Genomic DNA, 11,014 nt, shown 5'->3' on the forward strand with positions numbered 1-11,014 from the left:
GGCTGACCTTGCACTCAAGAAGAACAATGTATTATATCTGATGCCCCTTAGTTTGGTATTATGCCTAAAACTATATCAGTCATGTTTTTTTTTTCATATATCAAGATTTACATAATTTCTTTCAGACATGGTTAATAGATTTTGGTTTGAAACCACAAAAATACTCTGCAGATATAAACCTCCATCTCCTAACATATTATTCCTGGAATTATTACATTATTACATATTGTTCCTGGAATTATTACATTATTACATATTGTTCCTGGAATTATTACATGGGGAAGGAAACAGTATTTAAAACAAGGAATACTCAGAAAACTTGAGTTATTGCTCCATGACTACCATCCAACCTCTAGTCAGTTGTACTGAAAAAGGACTGAAAAGGAGCTTAAAGCCTACTATGATTACCACCCTAGATGATACAGTCTCCAAAAATTCATAAAATATTCATAAGACTTGATATTGTTTCTCTCTTCACTAATCTTCCTTTAAACAAAACTTTGGAATTACATCCGACAAGACTTTCCTGATATTGTTTGGCTTTTCGGTTTTTGTAATCCATGCGAATTACTTCACTTATCAGAACAAATATTACCAATACATAGAAATTGATAGTCCACTGTTTTGCTGCCTGAGATAATTTGAACACTGTCTTCTCTAAAACATCCATCTAAAGTCTTCAGTGCAATAAGTAGATCATATTTTTGCACTTAGGCAGGGTTCTGTATCTAAATTTCAAAACTTTCTTACCAAGATAAATGCTGTTTATCCTAGGATACAGCAACCCATTGCATTTCTTGTCTAGATCTCATTTTTTTTTCAGCCAGATGAGAGATGTCAGTTTCTGTTTTTTAAAAGAAAAATAACATTGGACAATATTCATACTCTGTCTTATCATCATCCTTGTCAATAAATTCATACAATCAGAACTCATCTGACAAGCTCACTTCATTTGCTTTACTGAGACCTCATTGAAACAAGAAATACAATAATATACTTTTCTGTCTAACGATTTGAGCCTATCATCAACAAAACTGTTAACAATTATAGATCTTCTCTGTTTCTGTCTTGGTGGATATCAATCATGTTATTATTCCGTATGTTAAAGATGTAGCCTTCCATTCTGTCCACAAGATTGCTTCCCTTCTGGGCTCTTTAAAGCACAAGTCTCTGCCATTGGCCTTCTCTTTTTATCAAATTTTTTTTGCACTGTGATTTATTACTTTAGCCAGAATGGTAAATCTGTAGCTGTCTGTCAGGAGAAACATCAAAACCACATTAAATTCCATGAGTCGGAACAAAATGGACTTGCAAAACATGCTATCTCCTCTAAACACAGGGTTCTTTAGAAAAAGACTGCATAACATATATTTTACATTCACATTGTTTAATCTTCATGTTTGCATGTGCCTTTATTCCAATTTTAAGTTATACTAAGGATAGTCTTGATACTTAAACAAAAATTTTATATGAAATAAATCATTTTGCATAAGTTATCTGTTAATATTTCATTATATCATGCCTAATTATGTTTCATTTCTTCAAGAAATGCAACAAGAATCAAACGATAGTAATTTTGTAATGGTCTTCAGTGACTATTTCAAGCAATTTAACATAGCAAGAGGAAATGAGCTTCAAGAAACTATGTCAAAACAAATCATTAGTGAGCCAGGTACATGACAAGTGTGTCATTTGTTTACTGTGTTAAATGAAAAATCATTCCTATTACTCTAATGGGTCTGCATATTTTGTATCCTTTTTTTAAATTGATTTTACTTGTCCAGTTTTTTTTATATTTATGATTTTCATCTCCCTTTTTATCAAAATTCAAAAAAAACAAGAAAGTTATAACAAGACCTTTAGTCTAATGAACAACTTGCACATTTTGATGTGAAAAATACCTTGCAGATATTATTTCATTATTATTTGTACAGTTTCCTTTAGTAATTAATTTTAAATCCAAGCTGTTCTGATAAAAATTGACAATGAAAAACCTGAAATATGAGATGTATAATGTGACATAGATATATTTTTTTTGTGTGTATTGTTATTTTGTTAATTTATGTTTTTATGTATGTTTATTGAGTTACATGAACTTTGAATCTTCTTGCAGTGCTACTTAGTAGAGTGTCATGTTTCAAGAGGTTTATAAAACACACTACAAATGTTTAACTTTGGATAAGTAGGAGACGAAATCTAATCCAGCAGTTACATAACTCTAATATGTCTTCTGTAGAAATAGTAATTTGCTGAGGAAACAGCAGTGGTAAATTTCTGTATTTCTACTAACTTACTTAGTTGACAATGGTGCAGTCATAGTGATATGTGTATAAATCATATGATTCAGTAACTGAAGTAATTCACATGCTTATAGCTAAAATTGAAGCTTATATAGGAGTATTATTGGGTAATAATAACTTATTCCACATTGTGCTAACTCATATTGATAATTACAAGATTGTGTATATGTGTGTGTGTCATATTTTATTCAAGATTTTGTCCAGTTTGAGTGGAAAGCTAATTTACTAAATTTTTAATAATGGTAAATCAAAAATTTCTTGCTTCTATTGCAAACTATTATTTTTTTTATAAGAGACTATTCTCTAGAGGGTGGGGGGGGAGAATTATGAAATGTCAATATTTTGTTGGTAGAAATTGACCCAAAGTTTGATTTAAAAAATAGTGAATGTTTTTTCTGCATACCTCTTTAAACATTTCACTTTTTAAAAGTCCATGTTAAAATTAGATCCTTTATTCCAACATGCCTCATGATATACCAGAACATCTGTTGATGTAAGAGTACACATTGCAAAAGTGATTTGAATAACATCATCTTGGTACCTATGCAGATTTCATCCTTTTTCAGATTAGCTGAAGTGTGAAATGGAGCTCCAGTCCTTTAAAAGACTTTTTTTTTTTCATTTTTTATTTGGCTGAAAAAAAATCATGGACATTGCCTCTTTGCTGTGGTCATACATCCTCTCTTTGGAATGTCTTGTCTTCCCAGTTTTTGAACATTCCATCTGCATGCCACTGTGTGCATAGAAACTAAGTTCTTGCAAATAAGATGGTATGCTAAATTAGGAATATAAAACACATCATAAGAATAGATATCTTCTGGCCTCAACAAACCAGCAGTCTCTCTTTCTCTCCATAATCTTTTTTTTTTTTCAGGTAAAGAAATGACAACAAAAACGCTTTTATCACTTTTTTATTCCAAATATACTATTTGAAATCAGATAAAAAGGTGATTAAAACAATTTTTGCAATATGAATTTTTAAGAATACCTTGACTAGTAAGGAGCTCCATGTTTTAAGAATATTACAATAAAAATTCTATAGAAATAATAATAGTAGCATAATGAGAAATACTAATAGAATGATAATTTGTGATGATGTGGGAAAAAAGGAAAGAATTATGGAGAAATTACAAGTAAAACTTATTTTGTTAAAAATCCTCTCTTTCCAAATCATTCTTTTTTTACATTATCTCATTTTTTTCTACACTGATATTGTTCAATTGTTAATATTTGCTATTTCCATTATATTTTTAAAAATATACATATTCACCAATACTTTGAATTAATAATAAAGACAGTTTTTTTTTCTTAGATTAAATTAACATACACACATTAATTTAATTTTTGAAGTTAAAAAATCTGCAACAAGATAATCCAAATTATCTTGGTTCTCACTACATTAATATTATCCATCTTTATTGCCACATCTACAGAATTTTACTGTAATATTCTTAAAATATTTTCTTAAAACAATGAAAGTTACATGTTACACTCCTTAGTAATAAAATATTCTCAACTATCTACAACAAAGTAAACAATAACAGAAAATATATTATATTATTCTTGATTGTGGACAGTTTTATCTACCATTTTACACCGACTAAAATTCATATGTAGGGGTCCAGTATAAAAAAACAGTTCTATAGTTATTGTTGGTATGTATTTAGTAATGCAAGAGGAAGGAAACGTGGTTGTATGTGTCTTGGGTTTTATCTAGCTATTCTAAACTACATTAAATCATTTTGGATTTTTGTAGTTTTTAGGATCTCAGTGCAGTTTTTTGTTGAGGATTTCTTTGTCTATACATGCAGATCATTTCTCATCATCTCAGGTATAAAGTAAGTTTATCCTTACTCAGGGGCGCGCCAGTAGTGTCCGGCACCTGTGTGCAAAACTTTAGTTGGCTCCCCTTTCCCCCCTCCAATAAAAAAAAAATCACTTTAAAAAAACGTTTGTTTAAAAGTATTTCTTTCCTCCTCTTTGGCACCTGTGTGTGTACATCGCACGCATTGCACATATGGCCGGCGCACCCCTTTCCTTACTGTGTACTTAATTAAGGATATTGATATTACTAATTATTGGTAGCTGGAATAGAGATACATCCATGCATCATAGTTACTGGTATAATGAAAAACTTAGGTATTTTCCTTCTTAAGGATGAAGTGGATTTTTTTTTTTTTGTGATATCTTCCCTAAAAGATGTTGAAACCACCTATAATATATGTTAGTACTATGAATGGGCTAAGTGTTAGATAATCTTGGACCCCTACTCTGGAGACCAAATATGATAGTATTTCCACTCTCTAATCATAAGCAGAGTAGCTGAATTAAACTGGGCAGTCAAGATCCTTTCACATTGGCAGACCACTCTCCCCCCATTCCTCTAAGACATTGGCTGTAGACTGATGAGGCGAATAGTAAATACTATCATGTGCACACTTTGGATACCAGGTTTTTACATAGTCCGGAAACCCTGCTCTAGATACTATGGAACTTTTTTACAAACCACTTCAGGTCTCCAATAAGCAGAGAAATGGTCTCACACCAAGTAATGAAATTCATCTTCCACCTAAAGATAATCACAAACATCTATGCCCATAGTAAGATTCAAAGGCATACAATCTTTCAAATCAAATGCAAACAAGTTTCTCCTTTCCCAAACCACTATCCATATATGGTACGAATGTACTATAGGTTGATCAACCAATCTCTTGTGTATGGGCTCGACATAAAAAAAAAAGTTCCACCTTCCATATCTGCAAATGTATAATAACTTTTAAATAAAAGTTTTTTATTTATATAATAAGTAGAACAAAAAGTCCAAAATTTATTAATTTAAGTTTAAATACTCCTTATCCTTTCTCTCAAACTAAACTTCCCATTTATAATAGAACCATGTAGTTCTATTATAAGAGAGGATATGAGTAGTAATATATAGGTGAACTTACTTATCTGTTTCATCTGAAGATAAAAAAAAAAGTCTTGATAGGGAATTACTTTCTCTTTCCTTATTAAAAAATGAATTTATATTATTGCTTCATTTTGGTTACTATCCTTTTTTTTTTCTCAGTGTCCCCTTTACAAGTTTTAAGATGTAATGTTTGTTGCTAACTGTACTTTTTTTTTTGAGTCAAGTTTTTCATCTTTAATTAAAAATTTTAATTTTTGACTTGTCACTTTTCAATTCCACAATGTCTCTGTTTACTGTTCAGAAAAAGGTTTCGGTGCTGGGCCCATTGCTGTTTAATTTGTACATAAATGATATAGGAAATAACTTGAAAGGAAATATTCAGTATTTGCTGATGATGCATTTTGCATCATCAGCAAATATCACCCTGATTAGTAATAGCTAATCAGGGTGATGTGGAGAGCTTGCAAGATGATTTAAATAGGCTGTCAGTATGGGCAAAAGATAATGGATTTCAGTTTAATGTAAAGTTATGCATTTTGGGGTAAACAGATTACAAGCTGTGTATTGCATTGATGGCACTGTACTCCAGGAAAAAGATGAAGCTAGAGATTTAGGGATGGTGGTAGGCAGAGAGTTAAAGTTTAGAGGACATGTTGCTAAGGTTGTCCATAAGATTACTTGGCTATTGAAGAACATATTAACAAGTAGAGATAAGAAAGTTTTTATTCCTCTTTATAAGGCCTTGATATGTCCACATCTGAATTACTGTGCTCAATTCTGGTCTCGTAGGTTTCTTGGGGATGAGGAAGCAGTGGAGAAGATTCAAAGGCAAGTGACCAAGATGGTGAGTGGTCTGTGAAATGTTCCTTATGAAGATAGATTGAGGGTATATGGATTGCAAAAATTCGTTTATTGGAGAAAAAGAGAGGATATGATAGAAACATTTTAAGTTGGTTAAAGGGTTATTTATTTATCGTATGGCATATACACACATGGTTAAAAATAAATAAAATAAAATACATATGAATATAGATAAGATACAATATATAAAATTATAAATAAGAAGTAAAACATAAACAAGCAGATAAAATACAGGTTTAAATATATGACAAGCATCAAGCAAAAAATTTAATCAGATTTTTACATTTAAATTTTTAATCCAATTGATTACCTCTGGGAATAGGTCAAAAACGTCCTTTAGTTTACCTGGATATGCCATTAACTCACATTCCTGAATTATATGATGAATGGTTTGTGTCTTGGCTCCACAAGGGCAGTGGGGGATTTGGTATCTTTCCCCATTTTGATAGTAAGTCTCTGCATACACCATGACCTGTACAGATCCTGTTAGCAGTCTTCCATATATTCCTGGGCAGGTCAAATCCAGTTGGTTTTTGAATAATATTTATGTAGCTATGAACTTCAGATGATACTGCTTGAGTCCACAGTGAATTTCACTTATTCATCAAGCTGGCATTCTGACTGAGAAGATCATAGGCAGTTTTAATGGCAGGGCTTCTGGATTTTAATCTATCAGATAAAAGTATCTGGGATAAACTCATATATTGGGAGATTTTGGTTATTTAGAATTCTTTTATATACACGAAGCAGAGCTTCCTGTCTGGCTTAATAGCCACCACATCAACAAATTAGATGTTCAACTTTAGCCCATTATTAACACATAGTGAGATAAAGTTGAACATCTAATTTGTTGATGTGGTGGCTATTAAGCCAGACAGGGGCACCATACTCAGCTGCACTGTACACCAGTCCCAAAGTGGTGCACTGTAGAGTTGTGGCACTTGAGTCCCACAGAGTTTCTGAACTATATTATTTCTAGTACGTACGTACTTTAGCAGCGATATTAATCATATGTTGTTTACATGACAGAGTTCTATCCAACGTTATCCCCAAGTATTTAGGTGTCGGATTAAATGTGATTGATGTCCCATTGACACATATCTCTGGTTTTTGATTTGTTAGTCTGTTATTAAGGTGAAAAGAAGAACATTCAGTTTTACCAGGATTTTATGTTAATCTCCATTTTTTATAGAACTGCCATAAGGCCAACATATCATTTATCAATATTTCTTCAGTTCTTTCTATAGATTTATCACTGATTACCAAAGCTAAATCATCTGCATAAGCAAACTTTTTACTAACTGTTTCAGAGATATCTGCAATGTAAAGACTGAAAAGCAGTGGTGCTAGCACTGAGCCTGTGGTAGTCCATTTTTAAGCACTCTCTGTTTACTGATACTTCCCCCCATTTACCACTCTGAAATATCGATCACATAATAATTTGTTTATGAGGTGCCCCAGTGCTCAATGTTTTACATGGGATGATCTTAAGGAATTTGTATATGAGTCCTTCCCTCCAGACAGTATTGTAGGCTGCTGTCATGTCAACAAAGACTGCAGTAGTCTTCAAGCATCTTTGAAACTTAAAGGGTTTTATAGGATAGATGCAGGAGAAATGTTTCAGCATTTGGCTGGAGGGGCCAGAACAAAGGGTCATCCCTGGAAGTTGAATAAAGGCGTGGTTAGTAAGGGTGTGTGAGGACTAGATTTTTTGCTTGGAGAGTTGTGAATGAGTAGAATGGGTTGCCAGAGTCAGTTGTGAGTGCTTTGTCTGTTAATGGGTTGAAGGAGAGGTATGATAGATTGTGTGGATAATTTGGATCTCCTGCGATGAGTCTTCGAACTCTATGGAGGCACCCATACAATAATAATAATCTCTTAAACTGCCTTCACAGTTCTTGCATTTCCTTTAATGATGCCACAGCACTGTTCTGGTAAACTATTATTTATCTTTTAACATCTTTCATATATTTTCATTGAAGTCATGGTAATTTACTGTTATATATATATATATATATATATATATTTATTTATTTATTTCAAATTTACCACAGTGTGTTCAAAAGTTAACTGAGTATGAGTTTTGCAGATAAACTTTGCTAGCAAAGTTGAATTGGGTATGCTTTATTTAGCATTCTCATCCATACTATTTTATTCTGACAAAGACTTTGATAAATGTTTTAAATAGGCAGTTAAGGTTGCAAAGACTTCTAATTTAATCCATAACTAGTGTGTTTGAGCACTTTGTATCCAACATTATATTGAAAAAGTAGTAAAAATTAAAATTGCGAACCGAGTTGGTTGGTTGGGTGGATAGTACTTTTGTTCTCCAACTGGGTTCAAATTCCATTGTGGGTATGGATGTTTGTGAAAGTTTTTATGTGGTAGATGAATTTTAGTGCCAGGTATGAGGCCATTACTCTACTTACCGGAGGCCTGAAGTGGCTCTAAAGTTCCATTTTTGGTTTCTAGCAGAAGATGTCTAGATTATTTAACTCTTAGTCCAATCACAATACTAACACATAGTAGCTGTACAACCTTTTATGAGTGGGTTCATATAAAAAAAAATGAGATAAATATATTATTTTTATTTTATTCCATTCACTTAGCATGATATGACTAATATTTAGAATGTACAATTGACCCTTGATGCAGGGGTTAGGGGTGCTGAATTCCCCATGTTGTTTGAAAAGCCGCCTATAGCTTTTGACTCCCCAAACACTTAACTACTAATAGCCTACTGTTGACCGGAAGCGTTAGTGATAACATAAAGTTGATTACTACATATTTTGTATGCTATGTATATATTATATACTATATTTTTACAATAAAGTAAACTAGAGAAGAGAAAATGTTATTACAGAAAATTATAAGGAAGTGAAAATACATTTATCATTATAATTTTTATTTTATGCTAATTAATTAATTTAACTAATTAATAACAGTTAATTTTATCCAGTGGTGATTTAATACTGCATCTTTAAGTTTGTTTACATTTCTTTCGACTGCGAATGGCCATGTACAGTCTGTAAGTGTATGTGTGCATAAGTTTTAATCAATTTTAACTTTTTTATAATAGATTTATGTACATTTTATGATAGTAAATGATGAAATAGACTAACATATATTTTATGCATTCATGACATTCAAAATTGTAAAAATTAGAATTGCAAACCTGGTTGGTTGGGTAGATAGTACTTCTGTTCTCCAACTAGTAGGTCACGGGTTCAAATTCCATTGTGGGCATGGATGTTTGTGAAAGTCTTTATGTGGTAGATGAATTTCAGTGCCTGGTATGAGGCCACTACTCTACTTACTGAAGGCCTGAGTCTTTGACTCCACGGGGTCTTGGGTAATGATAATGACATACCTAACTTTTTCTTAATTTTTTCGATATTTCTAAACTATGGGTTTGGCTGCAAGTTTTTTAAAATTGTCAAAATCTCTAAAACATTTCCAATATATTTATTCAAAAAAATCTCCACGTATAACTGGATCTGTGCAGGTCAAACCCAGAGTCAACTATAATGAAATAAGAAAAAAACTCTGTACAAAAGAATTGTTTACTTTTAACCTGTAATTATTTGAGATTAATATTTTGTCTCATTATTATTTACATTCCTAAAATAATACACATAGAGATACTTGTTTTAGCATACAATAAATAAAATGATAAAAATGTGCAGCTAATTTCAGATGCTACCTGAAGTGAAATTGAATTGGTGCATGATGTGATGTAAAGAAATGCCTCATGATTTTGTTAAGAGGCATATCTTTGCTTGCAAAAAATATATACTAAAATAATTAAGGTACATACTTTGAAACACAAGAACAGTGATGAAATTACCATGTTTTTAATAAATATGTGAATCAGGATAAACATGTAGGAAATGATCTGATACAGTGATATATATATATATATATATATATATATTATTATTATTATTATTTGATGCCTCCAGGGAGTCCAAGGACTCATCGAGGGAGGACACCTGCTCTACAACTCTGTCTCCACCATTCAATCACCAACTGACCGCAACTACACCAATGCCATCTACTGCCAACCACCACTAGTATTGCCACACACAATCACAAATATCCATGCCCACGGCGGGATTCGAACCCACAGCCTTTTGGCTGGAGAGCGGATATGCTATCCACTAGGCCAACCAGGCCGCTATATGTATAATTATAAACGTGCACACTTTGCAACAGTGTTCTTCTTGCGTGGTGATATCATTCACCATCATAGCCATTTCTGACTTATATGTTTTAGACAGTTTATTTAATGTCATTTGTAATGTATGTTTCAATATCATTTTGGTTTTTAAGCCTCATGGCCTAAATTTGCTTTATCCATAATTCTTATCAACAACAGCCACTATAAATTGTTTAATATAAACCAAAAGTGAGATGACCTGACAAATGTTTTTAGAGAGCCTAACTAAATATATCAAATTCCCTTAAGCTAGAATGGAATTATTACTTTGTATTATTTCCAATCATGTTGTCACTAAAAATGACCAAGAGTAAGGATCCCAAATTAGGATAAAAATCAAAGTGAGTTTTTATGTGTGGTTTTATATGGGGCAGACACAAATTGAATAGGTGCTTGTATGTTTTACAAAATACACCTAAAAATAGTAATGCATACTTGGAAATTGTACAATATAATTAGATTATACATATATAATAAAGTTATGAAGCCAACAGTGAAATGAAACAATGGTGCTGAATCCCTTATTGCATCCTTTTTTTAGTTTTACAATGTGTAAGTATCAGTTAGACATGTTTGGTTTATTCATCCATCCTTATGCATATAACAACTTTTCTCTAGCTGGAAATGCCTTAATAACATTTCATATTTGAGAATATTACTAAATATTGTTGGGCCATCTCCATTTTAATTGAACTATTTTAAAGGCAAAAATTAGATAAAACA

The sequence above is a fragment of the Typopeltis vanoorti genome, chromosome 24 (genome assembly GCF_054136105.1).
Source record: "Typopeltis vanoorti isolate ZY-2024b chromosome 24, IOZ_Tvanoo_1.0, whole genome shotgun sequence".
Classification (NCBI taxonomy): Eukaryota; Metazoa; Arthropoda; class Arachnida; order Uropygi; family Thelyphonidae; genus Typopeltis; species Typopeltis vanoorti.